Source organism: Cornus florida, unplaced genomic scaffold, assembly GCF_030987335.1.
Source record: "Cornus florida cultivar Cherokee Brave unplaced genomic scaffold, ASM3098733v1 CherokeeBrave_3.0.0_Hap2_Chr03, whole genome shotgun sequence".
NCBI classification, from domain to species: domain Eukaryota; kingdom Viridiplantae; phylum Streptophyta; class Magnoliopsida; order Cornales; family Cornaceae; genus Cornus; species Cornus florida.
In genome coordinates, this window is record NW_026775573.1 from 58,597,665 (window position 1) to 58,621,440 (window position 23,776).

At 35.0% G+C, this 23,776-nt stretch overlaps 1 pseudogene; it reads left to right on the forward strand.

Annotated features, from left to right (window-relative positions):
• Positions 1 to 2,906: 2,906 nt before the first annotated feature.
• On the forward strand, positions 2,907 to 3,005 carry LOC132301851 (small nucleolar RNA R71; annotated as a pseudogene).
• Positions 3,006 to 23,776: the final 20,771 nt, after the last annotated feature.

Consider the following 23,776-nt stretch of genomic DNA (forward strand, 5'->3'; position numbering starts at 1 on the left):
AATTATTTTTAGCACTTTTCCTTACTTGCCTAGCTCCTTTACTTGATGGCTCCTTTGCTTGCCTCCTACCTCAATACTCCTTGTCAAAGATGAACAAACACAATAAATAATCTAAAGGAAAAACAAAGTAAAGACACGATCAAAAAAGTGCTAATTCCTAATTGATTCCACAAATACAACGTCGCCTAATCCTCGGCAACGGCGCCAAAAACTATGATGCTTACCCCGAACGTGTGCACAAAATAATGCACAATGCTTTAAGTTTGGAGAATAGTGTCAAGTGGGCATCATACTTAAATTTATAAACTGCTTAACACCTATACTATGTAGTATGAGTGAGAAGGGGTCATCCCAAGGGATTGGAGTCGTACTTGAATGTGAAAATGCAACTAGGGTTAGTAGGTCGAGTGATCAAACAAATAGTTGGTTAGGTAAGTAAACTAGAGAGCAATTAAATTAAACTAAGTAATTAAATGTAACAAAGAGTAAGCAAGAGAGAGAGAGAGATCTTGGGATTTAGAGGTCACCACCAAGCAATGCTTTTTTACACTTCTAACTAGTGACTAATGAGGGTAAAGTGTGTTGAAAATTTGTGAGTGTGTGCTTGGTTGATTCAATTAGCAAGGGTGATCAATTAAGCATACATTGTCTAATCAACATGTGAAAAGCACAATATATCTAGCAATTAAGTATATATTGTCTAAATAGCATGTAAAAAGCACAACATATTTAGCAAGTCATTAATTCTTTCATTAAGCTCATAAGCCAAATATACCACAAGGTTAGAGACATATGCTACTTGCATTCAAAAGTATAGAACATCAAACAACTAGCATGGATTGTCCTCTCATCTAACAACTATGCTATCACTACACTATAATTAAACTAATGACATGAAATTAAACTAACTAAGCTAAGGGAGAGGCATAATCCATCAAGAAGTGAGCATGGACCATCTAGAAAATCACAGGAGCATTATTTTAAGCATAATATTTTGACAATCCCTAAATCCATAGCATTAATACACATAGACATGCATCAATTACACAAGAAATAGAGGTAAACACATGAACATCTATTCGAGCATACATAGACATATGGATAGAATGAAATAATTGATTGAAAGCATTAAACCACATAAATCATTGAATATACAAGATCTATATGTATAAAAGTGTCAAAACATTAATTACAACAATAATCCATCAATAATACACAAGATTAAGATATAGAAAGCATGCTTGGGGCTAACTTTAGCCCCAAGAGGATGTCTAGCCACTCATGATGATGATGCTCCAACCCTTAAGGGCTAATTCCATGGTTAAAATCTACTCCTTGTTGATGAAGAGTCTCCAATGGTGTCTCTAGCTTCCTCTTCCTCTAAGCTTCCTCTTCAAGAGATGATATGAAAATAATGTTGGCTCCTTTGTAAAAAACAATCCTTATCCTTATATAGGTAGGTCAAAATGACACCCAAAATGAGCTGGGGTCGTGTATACAATAATCCCTAATGATTGGATAAAGGGCAACTTTCAATGAGGTGGAATTTTAACTTTTTTCGCACTGGAGGAAGTTCGATCGATCGAACCTTGAACTTGGATCGATCGAAAGTAAGTGAGATCGATCAAACTTTGGCTGGATCGATCCAACTGGCTGAGCTTTTCGGAAAGAAGACAAATCTGAGATATTTATGGGAGATATTTATGGGAAAAGGACAAAAGTGGTTAGTGGGTGGTACAGTTGTGGATATAATCAATCATTTGAATAAGGACAAAAGTGTTCGATCGATCGAAGGATGGTGTTGGATCAATCGAACTTTTGGAACTTTATGCTTTTGGGTCAAGGCTTGGATCTATCTTGAAGTGCTGAGATTAATCATTGTTTGATCAATTGAACCTTGAACTTGGATCGATCGAACTTTGCTGCTTCCCACCTTTGGCTTCATTTGCTTCCTTCTTTCTCCACTTTGCTAATTTCTTTGTTTAATCCCAAAATTGCTTCAATTAAGCTCTTATTTAGCTGAGTTAGCTTATTTTCGGGGATAAGTGCCTAAAAAAGGAAATAATACGAAATCAATCTAAAACGGTAAAGTAAGATAGATAAAGGTACTAGAATGCCTAAGCTTAAGGGGTTTAAATACACATTTTTCAGTGCTCATCAGTGTTCACCTTAGAGTGCCTAGAGCGGTTAAAACTTTCTCTTCAAAAGTGGGACTCTTAGCATTTCCTTGATAATATGATAGTTGATTAGGAAAATGGGAATTAGAAAATTGATTTCCTTGTGATTGAAATGATGATCTAAAACCTTGGGAACCTTGGCTTTGCATTGGAGGTGGAATAGACTTCCCTTGAAAACCACCTTGGGGAGGGTTTGAGCCTTCCCCTTGGTTTCTCCAAGAAAAATTCGGGTGATTCCTCCAACTAGGATTATAATGATTGCCATAAGGATTGTTCCCTTGATTAACAAAAGCTACATTGACTTGTTCATAATGCTCACTTTGCACATGTCCATGGGGACAATTGGAAGTAGAATGTAAAACACTTGAATAAGTCATACATGTCTCATTGGATGCATGATGGGAATGGTTGGGGACGGAAGATACTTGATTTGCAGAGTTTTGGTTGATCAAGAATTGATCAAACCTTAGAGATAAGGATTTCATCTCGGTGGCTATTTCATTGGAATGATCAACTTGATGTAAGCCAACACTCTTCCTTCCACTTGAATTCCTACCATTCTTGGAAGATAAAGTTCGATGTAAAGATTTTTCACTCATGCTCTCATAAAGACGCTACACGTCATCCTCATGCCTCTCAATGTAAGAGCCATCTATGGAAGTATCAACCATGCCCTTGTAATTTTCCGATAAGCTCTCAAAGAAATATTGAACTAATTGCCATTTGGGTAAGTCATGATGTGGACATTTCCTAAGCAATTCATTGAATCTTTCCCATGCCTCATGGAACGTTTCTCCATCCCTGTATGAAAACTCTCGAACTGAGGTTCCCATAGCATTGGTCTTAAGAACCGGATAGTACTTCTTCAAGAACTCTTGTTGTATTTCTGCCCAAGAAGTTATTTAAAAAGGCCTAAGATTATTAAACCAATATTTTGCCTTATCTTTAAGGGTGAATGGAAAAATTTTAAGCCTTAAGACCTCTTCCGGCATGTCCGTGTATCTCATGATGGAACATACTTCAAGAAACTCATCTAAATGCTTGAAAGGTTTTTCACTTGGAAGTCCATGATAGTTAGGAAGTATTTGAATGGTTTGATCTCATATTGGTGTGCTCTAAATTGTGGCAATTGAATGCATGTGGGTGCATTATATTCATTAGACACATAGTGATCTCTTAAAGTAAGGGGAGGATTAGTAATTGGAGGTGCAACATGGGCACCTTGATTGCCTTGAATGATGGAAGGTGGTGGAGCATAGATTGGCCTTGGCATTCCCAATGAAACTTGACCTTGTTGTTATGGTAGGTGAATGAATGACCTTGGCATTCTCAATGGAACTTGACCTTCTTGTTGTGGTGGGTGAATGAATAGCCTCGGCATGCCTAATGGTACTTGCATGTTATCATGATACACATTGGGATAGAGGATGCCTTGTTGGTCTATGTGACCAAGGTCATCCACATGTTTCTCATTATATCCTTCCATTGATGAAATGGATTGACTAGAACTTCCTCTTTCCCTAGTGTTTTGAACAGCGGATTCAAGATGAAAATTTAGAGGGACAAGAGTAGGTTTCAATGATCTACGACCATGCATGCACAACAAAACACAACAAGCAATAAGCAATGAACAAACACTTCACCTTTGCAACAAATCAATAATCAACAAACTTCCTCCATATACAATGATCCCATACTCCCATGTTATCAATAATATGCAAAAAATAATAAAATTGCCTCCACGTAGGCTCCCGATTTATTTAAGAATTGAAATACAAGCCTCCACATGGGCCGACGATTTAACTAGAGATTGAGTTAAGAAAGAGCTCACAAAGGGTCCTTTAGCACTTTAATTCAATTTTCAATTTTAGCCTTGAAAAATTTTAGATTTCAGCTTTTTCTTTGCTTTTGCTTAGCTTCTTGCTTGAAATGTTCCTTTGCTCACCTTCTAGCTCAATGCACCTAGTCAAATAAGAACCAACACAATAAGTAATCAAAATGAAAATGAAAACAAAGTAAAGCCACGATCAAAAGAATACTAATTCCTAATTGATTCCGCAAATACGACGTTGCCTTCAATCAATCCCCGGCAGCGACACCAAAAACTTGGTGTTTGCCATTAATCTAAACCAAAGTTTGTGCACCAGAAGATAGTGGTGTAGGGCTATGATAAATGTGGCCAAGTTTTATATTTAGAAATTGCCACTACTACCTTTTATTAAAAATATAGTTAGGGCGAGTAGGGATCATCCCAATGGATTGGTGGGTCATATTAGGTTGTGGAATCGAGATTAGGGTTAGTAGGTCGAGTGATCAAAAGATTGGTTGGTGGTTGAATTACACTAAGATGCAATTTAAACTAAAGTAGGCAATTAAATGTAATGGAGAGAAAGTAAGAGAGAGATCTTGTGATTTAGAAATCACCACTAAACATAGCTTTTCTACACCCTTAATGAATGATTAATGAGGGGGAAAATATGTATTGCAACATAGTGTGTGTGTGTGGTTGTTTCGACAAGCATGGATGACAAATTAAGCATATATTGTCTAAGCAACATGGTAGATAGCACAATATATCAAACTAAGCCATTAATCCTTTCTTTAAGCTCACAATCCAAACACATCACAAGGTTAGAGATATATGCTACTCGCTTTCATAAGTATGGAACATCAAACAACAAGCATGAATTGTCCTCCCATTTAACATCTAAACTACAACTACACTACAATTAAGCTAATGACATGAAATTAAACTAAGGGAGAGGCACAATCCATCAAGAAATGAATATGAACCATCAAATAAATCACAAGAGCATTCCATTAAGCACTATGTCTTGACAATCTCTAGATCTATAGCATTAATACACATAGACATGCATCAATAACACAAGAAATAGAGATAAACACATGAACATCTATTCTAGCATACATAGACATATGGATAGAATGAAATGATTAATTGGAAGCATTAAACCACACAAATCATTGAATAAACAAGATCTATATATATAAAAGTGTCAAAACATGTATCACAATACAATACCCCTCAAAAATACATAAATCAAGATGTAGAAAGCATGCTTAGGGCTAACTCTAGCCCCAAGAGGATGTCTAGCCACTCATAGATGGTGTCCTCCAACCCTCAAGGGCTAACTCCATGGTAGAGATTACTCCTCTTCTTGGTTGATGGAAGGACTCCAAGCTTGTGTCTCTAGCCTCCTTTCTTCTTTTCTTCCTCACTAAGAATATGAAAAATTGTGTCTCTAGTGTATGTATCTCTTCTTTTGTAAGAATGGCTCATATTCCTTATATAGGTAGGTTAAATGTCACCCCCAATGAGCTGGGCTCGTACACCAATATTCCTTCCAATGATTGGATATGAGACAACTTTTAATGAGCTGAAAATTGGATTTTCTCGAGCTTTGGGAAGTTCGATCGATCTAACTTGTGGTGAGATCGATCGAACATGGTTGAGATCTATCGAATTTAAGCCGGATCGATCCTCTATGGCGGTGCCTTTTTGGATAAAAATAAATCTGAGATATTTTGAAGATATTTTTGGGAAAAAGACAAATGTGGTAAGTAGGGTTGTACAAGTGGATAAGATGGAATCTTTTCGATCGATCGAAATAAAGTTGGATTGATCGAACTTTGTGGGATCTTTGGGTAAGGACAAAAGAGCTTGGATCCATCTTAGAATGCTGAGATCGATGAACTTTCAATCGATCGAATATTTTCTGAGATCGATCGAACTTGCTGAATTTCCACCACTTGCTTCTTTTTGCTCCTACTTTGTTCCTTTCTTTGATTCATCTCAAGATTGCTTCAATTATGCTCTTATTTAGCTAAGTTAGCTTATTTTGGGGATAAGTACCTAAAAATGGACATAATACAAAATCAATCTAAAGTGGGAAAATAAGATAGATAAAGGTCCTAGAATACCTAAGCTTAAGGGGTTTAAATGCGCACTTTTCAGCGCTCATCAACTAGCCCTATCATAACCTTGCCCTCGTAATCTAGAAATGCTCAACCCATGTTTAGAAAATAATGCATCAATCACCTTCTCGAGTGAGATGGAAGTGGTATCAGAAACATGCACTAGACCCACAAAACGTTCAACTACATGCTCATTCTTGTCCACATACCGTAAAACACAAGCCATTTGCTCCTTTGTTGATACGTCCCGAGATTTATCAATTAGAATAGAAAAAAAAAAGCATCACCAATATATCCGATAATAACATTGAGAGTCTCCAATGCAATGGCATTAACAATGTCCTTTTGGATCTTAGGTGCCGTTAATTTATGATTTTCAGGAGCATTTTATAATTCGTGTCTTCTCCGATTGCTTGAAGAAAATTGACTGAATGTATTGCTTTTGTTTCATTAATGCTTGGCACATACTCGAACATTGGTTGTAGGCACTTTTTGGACCTCCAACGTGGCTTTGTAGTTTTTCCAAACCCTTCTCCCATTTAGAAAATCCTTCACTCACGAAGGTATCACCACCCGATTGTTCTCTCATTTTTGGTTTAAAAAGATAGCAACATAAACAATATGCTTCATCTTTATCTATGCTATATTCTAACCAAATAGAAAATGCATTAAACCATGCCGGGTTGAATCGTCGTAAGTATTGCCCATAACTCTTATAAGGAAAATGATATTTTTTAGGTTGGCAAGGACCCTTTAGTATATATGCTCTCCGAATTTGATCTCGGACATCGGGATGGTAATTCAATATCGGAGTTCGTAGTCTAGGATCTGTAGCCAGATCCTCAAGGTTGATCATTAAATCACTTGTATTTGAAGAGCCATCATCTTTTCTTAGAGATTGTGGCAGCCCTCTTGTCACAAATTTGTCCATTACTGATCAATTTCCTATAGAGAGTGACGACATTTTAGTTTAGTTTCTTAGTGATCAATTTCCCATCAACAAAATAAACACATTCAAAAATTGCATATTATAATAGATTGTGTGCCTGTGTTATTGTGCATTGTAATAAAAAAAAAAAAAAAAAAAAAAAAAAAAAAAAAAAAAAAACAGAAATTAAATATTCAGAAATTGCATATGCATTGCTATTAGAAAAAAATAAATCAAAGGGCGTACCTGTGCAAAAGAAATTAATCTTACAAGTTGCAACACTGAACACTGAACACTCCCAGACTCCGAGTATTAGTCGCATTTTTCAGGTGATTAAATGAGCATAGAGTTAAGCATCCTAGCAACCAAAGTGTCCAAAAAGCCTTTGTATATTGGTTATATTGATTCGTATTTACCAGCAAGTACATATGTCCTGAGTTTGGCACAAATGATTATTTTAGTTACCTTCTACTTTCCACTGGGTCATTTAAAAACAAAATTAAAAGAAAATAAGAAAAGGGGAAACAAAAAAAAAAGGATGGAAAGAAGAAGAAGAGAGCTCCAGAGATTATAGCATTACATTCAACTAACAATCCGCTTCGTCACCTACCACGAACACAACCCAAAAAACACCCCAAGAAAAAAAGACCACTACTAAAATAAACCGTTCTTTGGATACTCTTATTCATCATGGCCTGAATCTGATTCCTCTGTTGTGGACATTATACAACTGCCCATGAAATGAGCATGTTTCTAACATCAATTGTTATATTATATACATACATGCGTACACATGTAAAACACACCAGTATTGGATGAATATGGTGTCAGAAGTAGGTTCATAATCTTAGTTTCTTATTTTTTTATTATTTTTTGATTCTTTTGTTAAAATTATTGTCTTTAAAGGAGTAGGCAAAAGGTTTTAAGTCTCCAGGCAGTCTCCAAGTTATGTAAATGTCTTATTTACTTCCAATTCTTTAGATCAACTTGAATGAAAAAGATTTGAAAAGAAAATAAACCAAAAAAAAAAAAAAAAAACAATAATATATAAATAAATAAATAATATTTAAGAGGAAAAAGAAACCACATAGAACACAACAGATCTTCAATTCTTTATCATATATATTTCTTTGTTGTTGTATTAGCAATTAACACATTAATTAGTTAATTAATTGTTTCAAGACGAGAGAGAGCATGAAAAGGCACATAAGTTACATAACCTAAATCACACTCTGACAAAATCAATAATGATTAAGCAGTAAACAACATACGAATTTAGATTACAGGCTGAAAACGAATAATCAATTCTCATTTCGAACTAAAATCTAACACATAAATGATAAATCAACCAAAATTAAGCAAATAATCAGTTCTTGAGAACTAATAAAAAAAGAAGAAGATTAGTTGACCTACCTTCGATTTGCAGCGTGAAAGTTGAGAGATTAGGGACCAAAGTTGTGGAATAATAGCAGAAGAGCAGAGGATTGAAGAAAGAAGCAAATTAATAAGGGCTAGGCAAAGATGAGCGAGAAGCTCTGAGAACGAGAAGAAAAGGTCGATGGAGAAAACATAGAGGGGGTAGTAAATATTTTGGGAACTTAATAGTGAGGGGTATTTGTGAAATTTCAGGGGAACATGACATATATATTTTTTAAAAGTGCAATATATAATAGGAAATTTTTTTTCTCCCAGAGGGGGCATTCGCCCCCTTAGTCCCCAGGCAGGTTCGTACCTGGATGAAGGTATTTCTGAGTTGCACAGCGGAATATATATTGTGGAAAGTTTAAGTTTTATCTAGAGAGGATTTAATCATGTGTTTCTCTATTCAATTAATTCTACTAAAATTACTAATTAATTAAACAATCAAATGCAAAATAAAAAGTAAGTAAAGTTTAGAGTGACATCAAATTTTAGCAAGGAAACCAATTGGAAAACCTCGACGTTTTGTGTGCTATCCCAAGCGTAAAAAGATCCACAATGTATGAGGTAAAGTACACTGAACTTTGACTCAGACTCAAACCCCTTCACTCTACCAAGACTTAATCTGTAGAATGTCTCTGACTTTGCGACTTCCCGTCCAATAGCACTTGACCTTAGACTTCTGCCTCGAACCTTATAGAAGGATTGCTGGTAGGCCAATGTACAACACTCCACAAGTGCCTTGATTCCTTCAAAGTGTGATCTGGAATTCTTTTTATTGAATCTGAATTTGATGGAGAAGAAATAGATCTGCTTTTTCTGATCGTTGTATATATAATATTCAATAGACTTGAAAACAATTAGGATTTGAACAATACCTTAAATTCACTTGTGTGTATATAGTGTGTATGCTCTTAAAAATCTCATAAAAAGGCTTTTAAAAGAAATCAGAAGTTTAATGCAAAAAGCCACGTAAACCTAGATGAGAAAATATATTGATATAGACTTTCAAAAACCTAAATATACTTAGAAAATAATTTAAATTTGTGCATAAGTTTTTGGAAAGAAGTCTATACCAAATAAGAAGTTAAAACAGATCAGGAAACTAAGTTACCAAAACTATCTGAAACCTTGAATTAGTTCAGAGTGTTTGAACCGGTTTAAGTTAGCCAGTGTTGAAAAATTTGAAGTATTGAATCTTGAATCGGTTCAGCTGCATGGAACTTGTAACGACCCAAACCTGGGGGTCTGGATCATTATCCAGGTCCTTAACCGAACCCGAGGTCAACTAAGGGCATTACGGTCATTTCAATGTCTAATAGAAATTAATACATCATTATAAGATTTCTAATACACCACTACATCATTGCTGTTCTTGAGATTGATCACAAGTGAAGAAGAAGCCCAAATTAAAAACAAAGGAAGACGGGAACTGGTTGACATGTTGAGGTACACGTTGACTGGTTTGGCTAAATTGGTCAATGTGTACCAATTTCATATCGAATGATTTAGCTCACAGTCTTCAAAATCCACACTGATGAGATACTGGTTGACGTGAAAATGCCAGGCGTCGAACGGTTTAAGGAATAATGGCCTTTAAGGCCTGCAACATCTGGTTTAAGCATTTTAGTATCCATTATGGTTCATTAGTAACTTTAAAATATGATGAAAACCTGTTCTGAAATACCCAATTAACTAAAAACAACTACAAGCAACTATTATCTCATTATAAGAAACTTGATACATCAAATTAAATTAAGATAAGTTCAAATACATCATAAAAAGACCATACGATTACAAGTCCAAAATGAATTTGGATAGCTGTCCAAATTAAATGGTTCCATGGATATAATTTACAATTGATATAATTTAAACAAAATTGATGAGAATTATCCCAAAACCAATGCATAACTTTACTCCGTTTGCTTCTAGGTTTCTGATACCTGAAAAATGGTTATAATAAAGGGGTGAACGACACTTCGCTCAGTAGAAGATGCCTGAATGGCGTTTCCTCAAGTTGAGTAAGCATGACACATAACACATAGGAGCATGGTAAGATGTAAAATGGGTCATGTTAAAGGATTCCAACACAAGTCCACCATCAAGAACTTAAACAACTATGAATATAAAATGAAAGCCATGCATCATGCACCTATACCACACACACAACCGACTCCAATGCACCCACCATAAAGATGTACTAAGCCACCAGACTTTGGGTACCTCCTTCCGTCCTTAGGACCACTTAATACCGTTGTTAAAAGGATATCTTCCTAATACTGGTTCTAAGAAATTTTTACTCTACCCTTTACAAGATCAATTTTTCCACAACTTCCACAGACCACTCTACTCATTCACATCATGCTATGAGTAATGTTATGAGGGTGAAGTGCTAATGTTTGAAGTAACCATGCTTTCCATTATCCACACATATAACTACAATACTAATAAGAAATATGCTTTTATAAACAAATCATTAAGGAATTCCCAACATCAACCAAGCCACATAGTGCTTAAGCTTTAATGTGATTAGTAATTCCATACAAGCAAATTAACATGAAACATAGCAGGTTAAGATGGTTATGCTCACAATCATAATCCTTTCCTTCAACTAAACGACATAAAAACACAAGGTAGATAACATGGTATTCACATAAAGCTCTAAATTAGCATGCTTAGCAACATTGTCATCTTGTTTTGCAACAAACAAAGAACCTTGACTTCAATTCAAGCAATAGTTGAACAAATAATATCCATAGTCTTAGAACACAAGTCAACCAAATCATACAAAATTAAACATGATTTCAAGGGGAAAAAAAGGGGTTGTTTACCATAACCTAGGACTACACAAGTTAGACAAACCCTTGCCTCAAGAATGTAGAGCCTTAATTAGCTTCCTCCAAGGCTAAAATGTCTACCAATTTGAAATCCAAGTACACCAATGGAGAAAGGAGGACAAGAGGAACAAGTTTCCTTCTTAGAGCATCAATAAAATCCTACCTTCAAGGGGGATTTCAAATTCTGAAATTGTAGAAATGGGGCTATTTTGGACTTCATTAGAAAGTTATAATCATCAAGTAGATCAAGTTTCCCTTCTATGGCATGCTCAAAAGCTCACTCTAAGGTGCCTAAAATCAAGCTTCAAAGGAAGCTTCAATGGTGACAAGGATGGAGGAAGAAGAAGGAAGAAAGAAGAAGAAGAATAAGGCTCCGGAAATGGACTAGAATTGTGCAGACAAAGGTTTATATAATTGTCCTCCACATGCTTGGTCAAAGTTTGACCAAGTGAAAAGGCTAAAATGCCTTTCTAAGCCTCTAAAACTACAACTATGCCATTACTATGTCGAATACCCAAAACATAGACAAATAACATATAAAACATTTAAATAAGTCTAGAAAGTAATTTTGGAACACAAAATCCGGATATGGGACCCACACGGAAACCTCCCGGACCAAAAATTTGAAAAATGCTAAAATGACCTAAAATGTATTTGTAAGAGTTCTAAACTCAAATGGCACTAAAACTATCCAATTAAGCTACCTTCACGAGAGGTACCATCTGGGTATCTTTCTGTTGTGGCCACAGGAAAGGTTGAGTTTGAAGAAGACAACTTCTATAATGAACTTGCATAAAAGGCTTATGTTGAAGTCTACAAGGATGGTTCGATTAAAACAGAGAGGAATGTAAATTTGCAAAAGCTTCGTGGCACTACAGGACAGAAGCTTATGACTTACATTGAGAAAAACAAGTGGCTATACTTTACTAAGCTCAATAAGAGCTATTTTTCTCTGGATATGATACATTATTTTTATGCCAATATTCGAAAGCTCTACGATACATACTTCATTGTGTTACTTTTTCGGACGGACTATATGGTTGATGAAGAAGCCATCCAAGCCATCTTGGATATTCTAGATAGAGATAAAATGACAGGACATGTGCTGCCTATGGAAGTCTCGGGTCTAGAATTACCCCAAATTGCATCTAAAATTTGTGTTCCAAATTCACCAAGGAATGATGATACCATTCCAGCTTTTTTCTGATAGATGAAGTGGCGTTCTTTAATTTGTTTGCCATGGCTAATCTGGGATATTTTGGGAAAAAGGACGAGATCACTCTCGAGCGAGCACAAGTTTTATATTTTCTTATTATAGATGAGCAAATCCAGTTTACACCATTTATTGTGTAGTTAATGATGGCTTATTACAAAAAGAACTCACATCGCAATTCATCACCTTTTCCAATGATTATCATGAATTTCTATAGGCAAACGAATATTCTGATTCCTCTCAGGGCATACCATCAGCGTATTGTGACTGAGCTATATGCTCGTGCTCTGAATAAGTCCAAATCAGTTAGGGAGAATGGTAGAAAGGCTTAGAGAGGTACTGATGAGACTACTTCACAGGCTCCGGAGGTTACGCAACTATTTCCTCCCAAGGAAATTTTTCTAGAGCTAATGCCAACATGTTGTATTCTCTTCTACTTCAAAATCAATAGGTTGTTCTTCATAATCAAGAGTTGATGATGGCTAATCTTAAGGATCTTAAGCTTGAGGTGAGACTGCTTAGAGGACAACTATCAGGAGATTCTTCAAAAGATGTTTACCAACTTGTACCTCTAAATCCATCTTTGAGAGTTGAGGATTATGATGATGAGTATACAGATAAGGATGGTGAATGAGGATGAGGATGATGACGACGATGAGGAGAGTGGTGGAGATGATTGATGACTTTCTGACATTATTGTTGGAGATAATGATGTTGATGTTTTTTTATCTATTTCTCATGCATCATGACATCATACTTTTGTTAACATAGTCATTAGTTTTTGATATTATACTTTGACTAAATGACATGTTTAACTATTCTACTATTTCTCTTATATTTCTCTACTATGCCACTATATCTTTGTCAATTTGTTCCAAAAATGGGGGGAACAATGTTATATTAAGGGGGAGAAAATTGGATATTTACTTAAGGGGGAGTTTTATATATATATTTTTAGTAAACTTCACTGGTAGTTTTTGCTTGACATTGTGCAGGAAATCAGGTCAAATCGTTTATCTAAGAAGAAGAGAAAAGAACTGGGGTTATAGATTCAGAAATTTCGTGTTATCATTTGAACAAACTTGTAATTTACTTTTCTTCTTGGGTAGATTACTTAATTTTTTTTAGGGTTTTGTCACAAAATTGCCAAAGGGGGAGATTGTGAAATATAAATTTTGTAATTGGCAATTTTCGATGTCAAAACAAGTCCTAGTCGAGTTGTAATTTCAAGTTACCATATCAAGATCGACATCGACTGCAGAATTGAAAGGTTGTTCAAAGATACTATATTGAGATCATTAAGAAAGGAAAGAACAACACTTTAGGAAGAAATCTAAAAAGGTTAGAACATGTTCCATACTTGTTATATTTTTAGAAAATTCCAAAACATGTTTTTACCAAGTTTCAGCCTTAGGATTCAAGTCTGGCATACTTGAACCGGTTCAAGCTTTTTGGAACCTGTTCAAGCCTTCATCATTGGCTTTGAATTTTAACTGCCTTTCTTGAACCAATTCAGCTTTCCTTGAACCCTGTTCAAGGGTCTTCTACAGGATTTGGTAACTTTGTAATCCTATTCTGATTTTTTTCCTAGTTGATTTAGAATTATACCAAAAGTTCTACGCACGAAATTTCCTTTATTTTATGCATAATTAGGTCTTTGAAAATTCTATATAAACCTTAATAGTCATCTAGGTTTAGATAACTTTCGCACTACAATTTCATTATTCATAAAAGCCTTAGGAAGATTATTTTTGTAGAAAATGAAAGTTGATTTCTCTGTCGATCTTTCTAGAACATACACATAATCACAGAGTGAGTGTAGAGTGTTGTTCAAATCCTGATTGTGATCAAAGTTTTACATCTATAACAATCATAGAAAAACAGATTTACTTATACATCAAATTCCGATATTGAAGAACAAAAGTAAAATCGATCACACTTTAAAAGGGTCAAAATATTCGAGGAGTGTTGTTTGATCTATCTGCTACCCTTCTACAGAGATCAATCATAAGCCTGAGGTCAAGTGCTGTTGGACGAGAAGTCACAAAGCTAGAGGATTGTCAGCTATTGGTAGTTGGTAGAACGATAGGGTGTGAGCCAGAGTTAAAGTTCAGTGTACTTTGTTTCATACATAGTGGATCGGTTACTTTGGATTACACAGTCCACGAGGTTTTTCTTATGCAAATAGTTGATCTATTTTATCGACTGGGGTTTCCTCGCTAAAAATCCTAGTGTCATCTCTAACTCTATTACTTTGTTTCATTTTATCTTGCATGTGATTAATTGATTAATTGCTAAAATAAGTAAAGTTCGAAAGATACAGATCTGTTTCTAAAAATACAAAACTTTCTAAATATTCCGCTACGTATAACTCACACCATATATCATCATGTTGTTGTCTTTATTACTATATTTCATGCATTGCTAATATTTTTGTCTCTCTTCATCTTAATTCTCTCTTATTATTTGATGAGTGCTGAAAAGTGCGCATTTAAATCCCTTAAGCGAGGGTATTTTAGTCCATTCATCTATCTTTATTTATCTGTTTTAGTACTTATTTATGTTTTTGTCTATCTCAGTTCAATATTGTTAAAACGAGCTAAAAATGGTTTCTTAAGGCCTTTTTGGAGTCAAACTAAGTCTAAGTGATGATCCGGAGCAAAAAGAGGCTGATGTTGAAAAGCTGCCAAGTGAGAACGATCGAACTTTAATCGATCAAATTTTTCTCTGATCAATCGAACTTTTCTCTGATCGATCGAACTTTTCTGAGATAGATTGAAAATGTGCTGGCAGCGAGCTGTCTTATTCCCGTGCGCGCCCCAACTCCCACCTACCACATAGTACGGGATTAGATATTTTTGGGGCTATATTTCTAACTTAATGGCTAAGAAAAGAACCTTCTATATAAAGGGAAGTGACTAGGGATGGCAACAGGGGCGGGTTTGGGCGGGTGTACCCTCCCCCGCCCTCGCAACCATTTAAAAACCCTACCCCCGTCCCCGCCCAAAACCGCAAAAACGGGAGAATTTTCTACCCCATCCCCATAACCGTTTAACATTTTTACCCCCATGGGTACCTGCCCGGCCCCGCCCCGTTCAAGACCATAATTTATTTATTTTTGAAATAGATTTACTCTTTTTTTTTTTTTTTTTTTTTACCCTCATCTTCAATTCTTCACCATTGCAACTTTCTTTTTAATCAAATTCATTTGTTACTTTAATATTGTTATATAGAGTACTTAATATATAGTGGTAAATATATATACTATTGAAATAAGGGTACTTAAGTAATTTGTCTATCTAAATGGGGCGGGGCAGTGTAGGGCAACCTCCCCCCGCCCCCGCACCAAACCCGCGCGGGTTTTTATTACATGAAACCATCCCTGCCCATATAAGCCAAAATGGTCCCCCAAAACCGTCAAAATCAGGGCGGGGCAGGGCGGGTAACCACGAGGGCGAGTCAAATTGCCATCCCTAGAAGTGACCCATTTTGTAAAAGAGTTTTTAATTATTTTACTTTTACATTGTAATTTTAATTTCTCTCTTTAGAAAAGTTAGAGATTAGGGTTAGAAGAAAAGAGGGAAGTGGAGGCACATCTCAAGATCCATCTCTAGATCCACTCTATCTCTCTTTCTCTAGAGCTTCAAAGAAGAAGAAGAAGAAGATGGAGCCATGTTTGGAGCTTGCCCTTGAGGGTTCTATGACCACATCTACCTTCTCCATGATTGGCTAGATCTACACTTAGGGCTTAGATGAACCCTAAGTCATGTGTAATCTAAACCATTGTATTTCTATTTTTGGGGATTTATATCTATTGTTGTGATTAGTATTCTAGCCTTGTGAATTTAATGAATCTTGGTATATTTCTACGATTTCTATGGTTTAATTCTTCCTATTAATTCTCTAGTTTGTTTACATGTCTATGTGTGATTAAATTAGGAATTATTTCTTACATGATTCATGTGGATTAATTCTTTCTATTGATTCTTTATGTTTTAATTCCATGTTGTCTTATGTGTGATTATTTGGGAATTGATCTCTACACTAGATTCTCTATGTTGGTTGCATGTCTATGTGTGATTAATTAAGGATTTAGTCATGGCTAAGCATGAGTTTTCATTGAATGGGTTTGTCAATTAATTTGATGTATTATACTTATGCTTTATGGGTTGTTCTACAATTTAATTTATTTGATGGATTAATTTCTTTTTATTATTTACTTTTATTTTTCGTTTTTGTGTACATTCTTCTATCCATTTTTCAATCTCTATTTTTGTTACCATCATTAGGGCTTAGCAAAGGATTTTCTGCACTTTCATGTTGAAAATGGACATTTTGTATCTATTTGATCGATCTCAAAAGAAGTTCGATCGATCAAACTTCATACCTGCATCCAACCTGTATCCAATTACCTCTCCGTCCCATCGAGCGAAGAAAACTTGCATATTTTAGCTCTCTATCTAATTGATCGTAAGTTCTTCGATCGATCCAGATTCATCTTGGATCGATCTGCAGTCCCAACACTTAGAAAAAAAATTTTGAACCTATAAATTTCAGCTATCTGTCCCATTATTCAAACTTTATGTTCGATCGATCCAAGTTAATTCGATAGATCTAGGAGCTCTTATGATTGATCGAGATTCCATACTTAGAAAAATTTTCAAAGCACTGCAAATTTCATACTCTCTATCCCATCGTGCGAGCATAGATCGATCATGGTGTGATCGATCCAAGTCAAGATCAATCACAGCTTTGTTCCTTTGAATTTTTGACTTTTTCTTCTTTTTATTTTTATTTTATTTTATTTTTCATCTTCTTTGACTTTTGTTATTTCTTTTATTTTATTTACTCTATTTTCTCTTATAAAAAAATAAAAAAAAAAGTTTTATAATTTGTTAAAAATACAAAAATATTTTTGTTTATTTTATTTTATTTTCGAAAACTCCAAAAAGATTTTTATTTTATTTTATTTTCATTTTTACTTTCATGATTTATTTTTATTTCAAACTTTTTAAAAAAAAAATCCCAAAAATATTTTTCTTTTCTTTTATTTTATTTTATTTACTTTTATCTTATTTCCATAAAAATCCAAAAATATTTTGTTTAACTTTAATTTTTAATTTTTAATTTCAAAAAATAAAAATTGTTATTATTCTTTGTATTCTTTAATTTTTGTTTGTGTACATATTTGTTTTGTCTAAAAAAAAAAAAACAATTTTTCAATGTAGCATTCTGTCTTGTTAGAGACATTAAACTTAAAACCCACATGACACATTATGTCTTTTATCTCTTGTACAGTTCATGTTCGTTTGCATTTTTATTTCTTTATTTTTCTTACATTTTGTTTCATTGTACATATTTTCATCAAAATGAAAAAAAAAAAAAAAAAAAAAAAAAAAAAAAAAACTGTGGATGACCAGGTTTTATTCAACCCGGTGCGTCAATGGTGACCCGAAAGTTGACCCGGTAACGGATCCAGATGCGGAAGCAAGAAACAAGAAAATAGTCTTCTAAGGCACAACACACCTCTAAGACCCAAAGATGACCTTTTATGTGGTCACAGAACTCAAAGAAAACTGACGCGGAAGTAAAAGTTCGGAAATATGACAAATAAGCCCCCAGGGGCAAAATAGTCATTTCTAAAAATTGTGGATTCGGGTGCCACCGAGCATGCCGCTGGAAAGACAACAAAAAAATAATCAAGATGGACTCAAGATCACACGATTCGGAGTCCGGACGAAGGAGAAACGGCATGATGAAGAAAAACGAGCACTTAAGGCTAAAAGGGTAAACTGGTAATTATCCAGGAATGTCAGAGTGCAGCCGAGTACACTGTTGGAAAGACAGCGAAAAATTAGTCAAGTTAAAAAAAAAGTTCACTCGATTTGGAGTGCGGACGAGGGAGAAACGAAGGTTTGAAATTGAGACACCGCGGCGGCCCGATGAAGGCCATGGCACACACGGCGCCCATGCACGAGCCCACCGGCGCCCAATGGCATGCACAAGCTGACAGCAAAAAAAAAAAAAAAAAAAAAAAAAAAAAAAAAAAAAAAAAAAGTGAGGTTCCAGAACTGAGGCTTGAAACGGAGGTCAAGACGAGTTTTTCTAGAAAAACACGAAGAAGAAACACCCCCTAAAATCGATTTTTCTACCCGACCTCGCAAACGGAATCGAAAAAAACTCACTATGAAATCCCCAAAAAGCCCTTAGATTAGAACTAGACTAGAGGGCAAAAAGCTGCTACAAGATCTGTTTACATCTGAGATAAAAAAACGGGTAAGAAGATGAATTTTTCTGGAAAAACACAAAGAAGAAACCCATCTCAAAATTGAGTTTTCTACGTGAATTGAAAGAGAATTCAGAAAAAATGCAATGTAAAATGCCCGAAATGCCCCTTCATGAAATCTGGTCATGGAGGTCCAAAAAGCTACTAAATAAAAAAAAACAGAAAGTTGAAACTTTACGATAGATTTTCGATACCAAGACGATGTTTTCTGAAAAAACACGAAAAAGAAACCCCCCCTAAAATCACGTTTTCTAAGCGACCATGTTAAAAGAAGAAAATAAAACTAATGTGAAAGGTCTAGAATGCCCCTAGAACAGATTATGCAACAAAAATGCAAAATGAATCCCTAGGAGGCTCAAATTGCCAAGGAAGAGGTTTTTCTTGAAATGATCATGCATGCAAACGTAACTTACCTATTTGGATACACTACAATGGTCCATGGCTTAAAAATACCACCGATGCAAAATCCGACTCCCCAACGGCCAAAAAGGCAAAAATGGACTTGAAATGAAAAACATGAAAACCAAATTTAGGAAATGATTTCAAATGACTGTTTGGCCCTTGGCCACACTTCATACAAGATTAATGAGACCTAGTAGAGGTGCCGGAACACACTTTACACCACTCAATTTGAAAATGAACCCTTAAAGTCTCGGTTTCTACTATTTAGCCCAAAAATGCAATATGTGAACTAAAATGTAAAAATGAACAGTAAATGGTGTTTGGCCCTTGGCCACACCTCACATATGGCAAATGAATGCTAAAGGATGAATTAGTTACACAATGCACACACCGGTCCGAAAATGACATATTGAAACCCAAGTTTTCATGTTTTTCTCATTAAAGGCAAAATCTACATTTTTCAATATATATGGATTACAAATGAAGTTTGGCCCTTGGCCACATATCATATACATAGAATGAATACCAAAAAGTATGCTTAAGCACATAATATAAGTTTGGAATCAAATATACACATTTGACAAAATGGCTACAAATGGCATTTCAAGTCGACCTTTACAAGAATTGAAATCTTCAAGTCTATAAATCATCCAAGCATAATAAGAATCACAAACCAAGTCTTCGTACCTGATCAAATCCCCCAGTAACTTCGGGGTGAGTAAACAAGACTAACAAGTTTACTCGTAGAGAATGAGCATGCATCGACTCGATTTCTTTAGAGATTTTTAGGGCTCACATGATATAGTTCAAAAGGGATCATGCCACCTAACATCTATGTCAAAGATTAAACTCAGGGATCATCCTAAGCTACCTTGGAGTATAAGCAACAAGAATCATGATATATATACATATATGAAACAAGTCAGAGTTGGGATAATCCAAGAACACGATAAGAAGGATGCTAAAATACAAGGATCACATTATCAAATGCAATTAACATGATTGGGAGTGATACATGAAATCAAGAATAAGGCATAATATCTATGCAATTAACAAGATTAGAGCATTCCAATTAACATGATAGAAGTAATATAAGAAATCAATGACAAGGCATAGTATCTATGCAACTAAACAAGGATGGAACATTCCATGAAACACGAAAAGAGTTATATCAAGAGCAAGGCATAATATCTATGTATTTAAACAATGATGGAATCTCCCATACAACACGAAAAGAGTCTTAAATCTTCAAGGAATACAACACTTGAAATTTAAGGAGTTAAATCATGAATGAAGCATAAAATCTATGCAATGAGACAAGATTGGAGCATTTCACATACACGACAAATTTAAATCTTCAAGGAATAACAACTTGAAATTTAAAGAGTGAAATCAACCAATGTGGAAACTCAGATATCGCCCGGATTAAAACCGTACTCTTAAGATCACTTTAGGGCTACTAACCCATGGGTACCTTTCCCCTAGTGCGCACTATAGTTTTGAACGACAATCCTCCGTACTAGAACCAAAGTCCTAACTATGTCAATTCTTGATTGATATCCCAAGTTCCAAAATCAACAAGTTGTGCAAGTCAAGATTGTATTAAAATACAAGAAATGCATTAACCACATATCATACACAACCAAGATTTTAGAACACACAAGTCGTGCCCTAAGTTCTCAACGATGATGGCATGTGAAATGTCAAGAAATCAAAGTGTGCATTTATATATACCACAAGTATAAGGTACATGATATCAGTTGCATACTAAACAACACGTGTACATAAACCATTCCAAGACAAATGAACATGTTCATTAAACACATTAATGAAACCAAGATACAAAAAGTCTGGATACGTGATATCAAGGCATGATTAACTCGAGAGAGACATAAAAAGAAATTTAATCTACTTAAGGGATTAAATTATCAAGGTTACATGGCAAGTCCAAATGTTCTACGAACAAGGCATGTCAAGGATCATATCAAGGCCAAGTTCAATGTCAAGTTTCAAGTTCATTTCATACACGATACAACCATGTGAGTTAAGTTCCATACAAAGGAAATGAATGAATATAAGTTTCAAAACTTATCCGATTATGCTCAATGTAATACACGTGAAGAAACTTATCAAGGAAATCATGAATACAAGGTTAGAAACTTAATCAAGTGCATAGAACCATTGAATGGATTTTAATTATTTCATTTAATTAAAATCTTTAGATTTTAAAAGTCATCTAAATGACCTCAATTTAATATATGTTATACAATATGTTATAACTTGATTTAAGAACACATTACAAGTACATTTCATGCAAGTTACGACCTTGAGTATTAAACTTTAATATAAGAAAAATAATAAATGAAAAGTTTCAAAACTTAATCAAATATTCTAGATTTAATATATGTGAAACTATAGGGCATGCACATTATGAATATCAAGTCGGAATTCCAATGGAGTGAATAGTACACTCGGAACAATTTAATTAATCTAATTAATTAAATATTACTAGATTTCAAAACTTCTCCGATTACTCTCAAATTAATCTATGTTGAAGAGCATGCTAAGGCCTAATATAATATACTATCACATGTTGATTTAAAGTTAGATAAGGCCACATGATTTAATATTTTTTTCAAGATAAATATTACATAAAATCTTCATTACTTGTCCAAATAATCTAGATTTAATATATGTCAATCTATATATCAAGGGGTAATATTCTATCATGCCACATGATTAAACAAAGTTATGGACAATCGGGAAAATTAAATCCTTCATAAGAAAAATAAATAATAAAATCTCTAGATTTCACATCCAAGCATGTAATCAAGTTGTATAAGCATCACAAGCATGTAATATTGCAAGAATTTAAATTATAACACCCCCTACCTCAATTTGATATGAAAGCCTTAAATCCCCATTGAAAAAAAACTATTCCAAATTCGCTGAAACCGAAGGGTTTTGTAAGGGACAACACGATCTACATGAATCGGAAGGAAGCCCCCATGAAAATCACAACTTGACCTCAAACTCAAACTCAAGAAATGGTCAGAAATGAATTCTAATCAAGGGGAATGATAGAACACGTCGAGAGGAACAATAAATGTAAAGGCCGAAGAATTTCTACCAAGGAAATCAAGTGGAGGAGAAGGAGAAAGGGTGGCAGCTAAGGAGCTCCCATGGCTGCCGGGCAAGAGAGTGGAGAAGATGAGTGAAAATCTGATTTTTCACTTTAGGGCATCCTATTTATAGTAAGTCTCAAAAACTGCCTCGAAAGGGCCCCGCCGGGTCCGGAAAAGTGGATTTTGAGTAAACGTTGTCAAACGGAAAAACTTCATGAACAAAAAAGATTCAAAATGAGAAAATATGAACAATGGAAGAAACGAAGTTAAAAAATAAGTCCCGAGCAGAAAGTTATGCCCCGAACAAGTTCAGCAGCAACCGGGTCTAGAAACTCTGAAACTGGAGAAAATGACCAGAAGGAAATTCTATGAATTTATGAGTCAACGAAAAGTGAAAATGAATCCCATACGAGGATCTAGGCTCCAGACAGGATATTTTGCAATACCTTTCGTTAATTGCACAATGACCCCTACAAAAAGGGTTAACTGCGAAACTACCCTAGAATAAAAATATCTTCTAAAAGATATTTTCTTAGATGCCTTGAAATAAAATATCTTCAAAAGATATTTACGAAAAACACCCTAAGAAAAGAAAATAATTCCAAAGAATTGTGCATCCATGCCCCTATAGACACCGGGAGCAACCAGAGTACTTTCTTGTAAAAGTAAAGATACGTATTTCGAGAAAACAACTGAAGATGAAGACACGTGAAGTCAAAAACCAACTCCGAGCAAGAAAAGTGAGGTTGTACCAAAAACTGGCAAACGGGGAAAAGACATAATAGGGAAAAGGACGAAATAGGGAAAAGGACAAAAGTGAATAATATCCCGAAAAGTGAAAATGCGGAAATGACTCGGTTCTCAAAGGAAGTTGTCAATCCACACGAAAGAGTCTCAGAAGCCAATTTTGAGTACTCGAGATGACACTAAACGACGAGAAACAGATCTCAGAAAAGAGAATTAAACGGAAAAAATTTATTCGTAAAATTTCAAGAAAAGGAAAGGAAGATAAATGACCGGGTCATTACACATCGTCTTGATTTTGTGATTGTTTTGAGATTCATTCTAGGATTCTACACTAGTACAGGCGCACACTAGCATTCATTTGTGGGCTACATGCTTTGTTGATTATTGAATTGGTTATATCCCAATTGGGTTAGTAGTGCATTGAAAGCTTTCATTCTTGATAAAGGTGGATAACAATCCCTTTTCACTAAGTAGTCGGGATTCCAGTCTCATCAAGTACTGAACTTCTCGCGCCGAAAGGTGGAAGGCCCAAACTTTAGGTTAATAATTAAACTTGCTTAAAAAAAAAAAAAAAAAAAAAAAAAAAAAAAAAAAAAAGTGAGGATTTCTTCCAAAAGTGAGAAGTGGGAAATGATTAGATGGAGGTTATTTTAATTTGTAGCCTAGTTGATTTGAGCTTGTAAGTCCGTAGGGGTGTTTAAACACT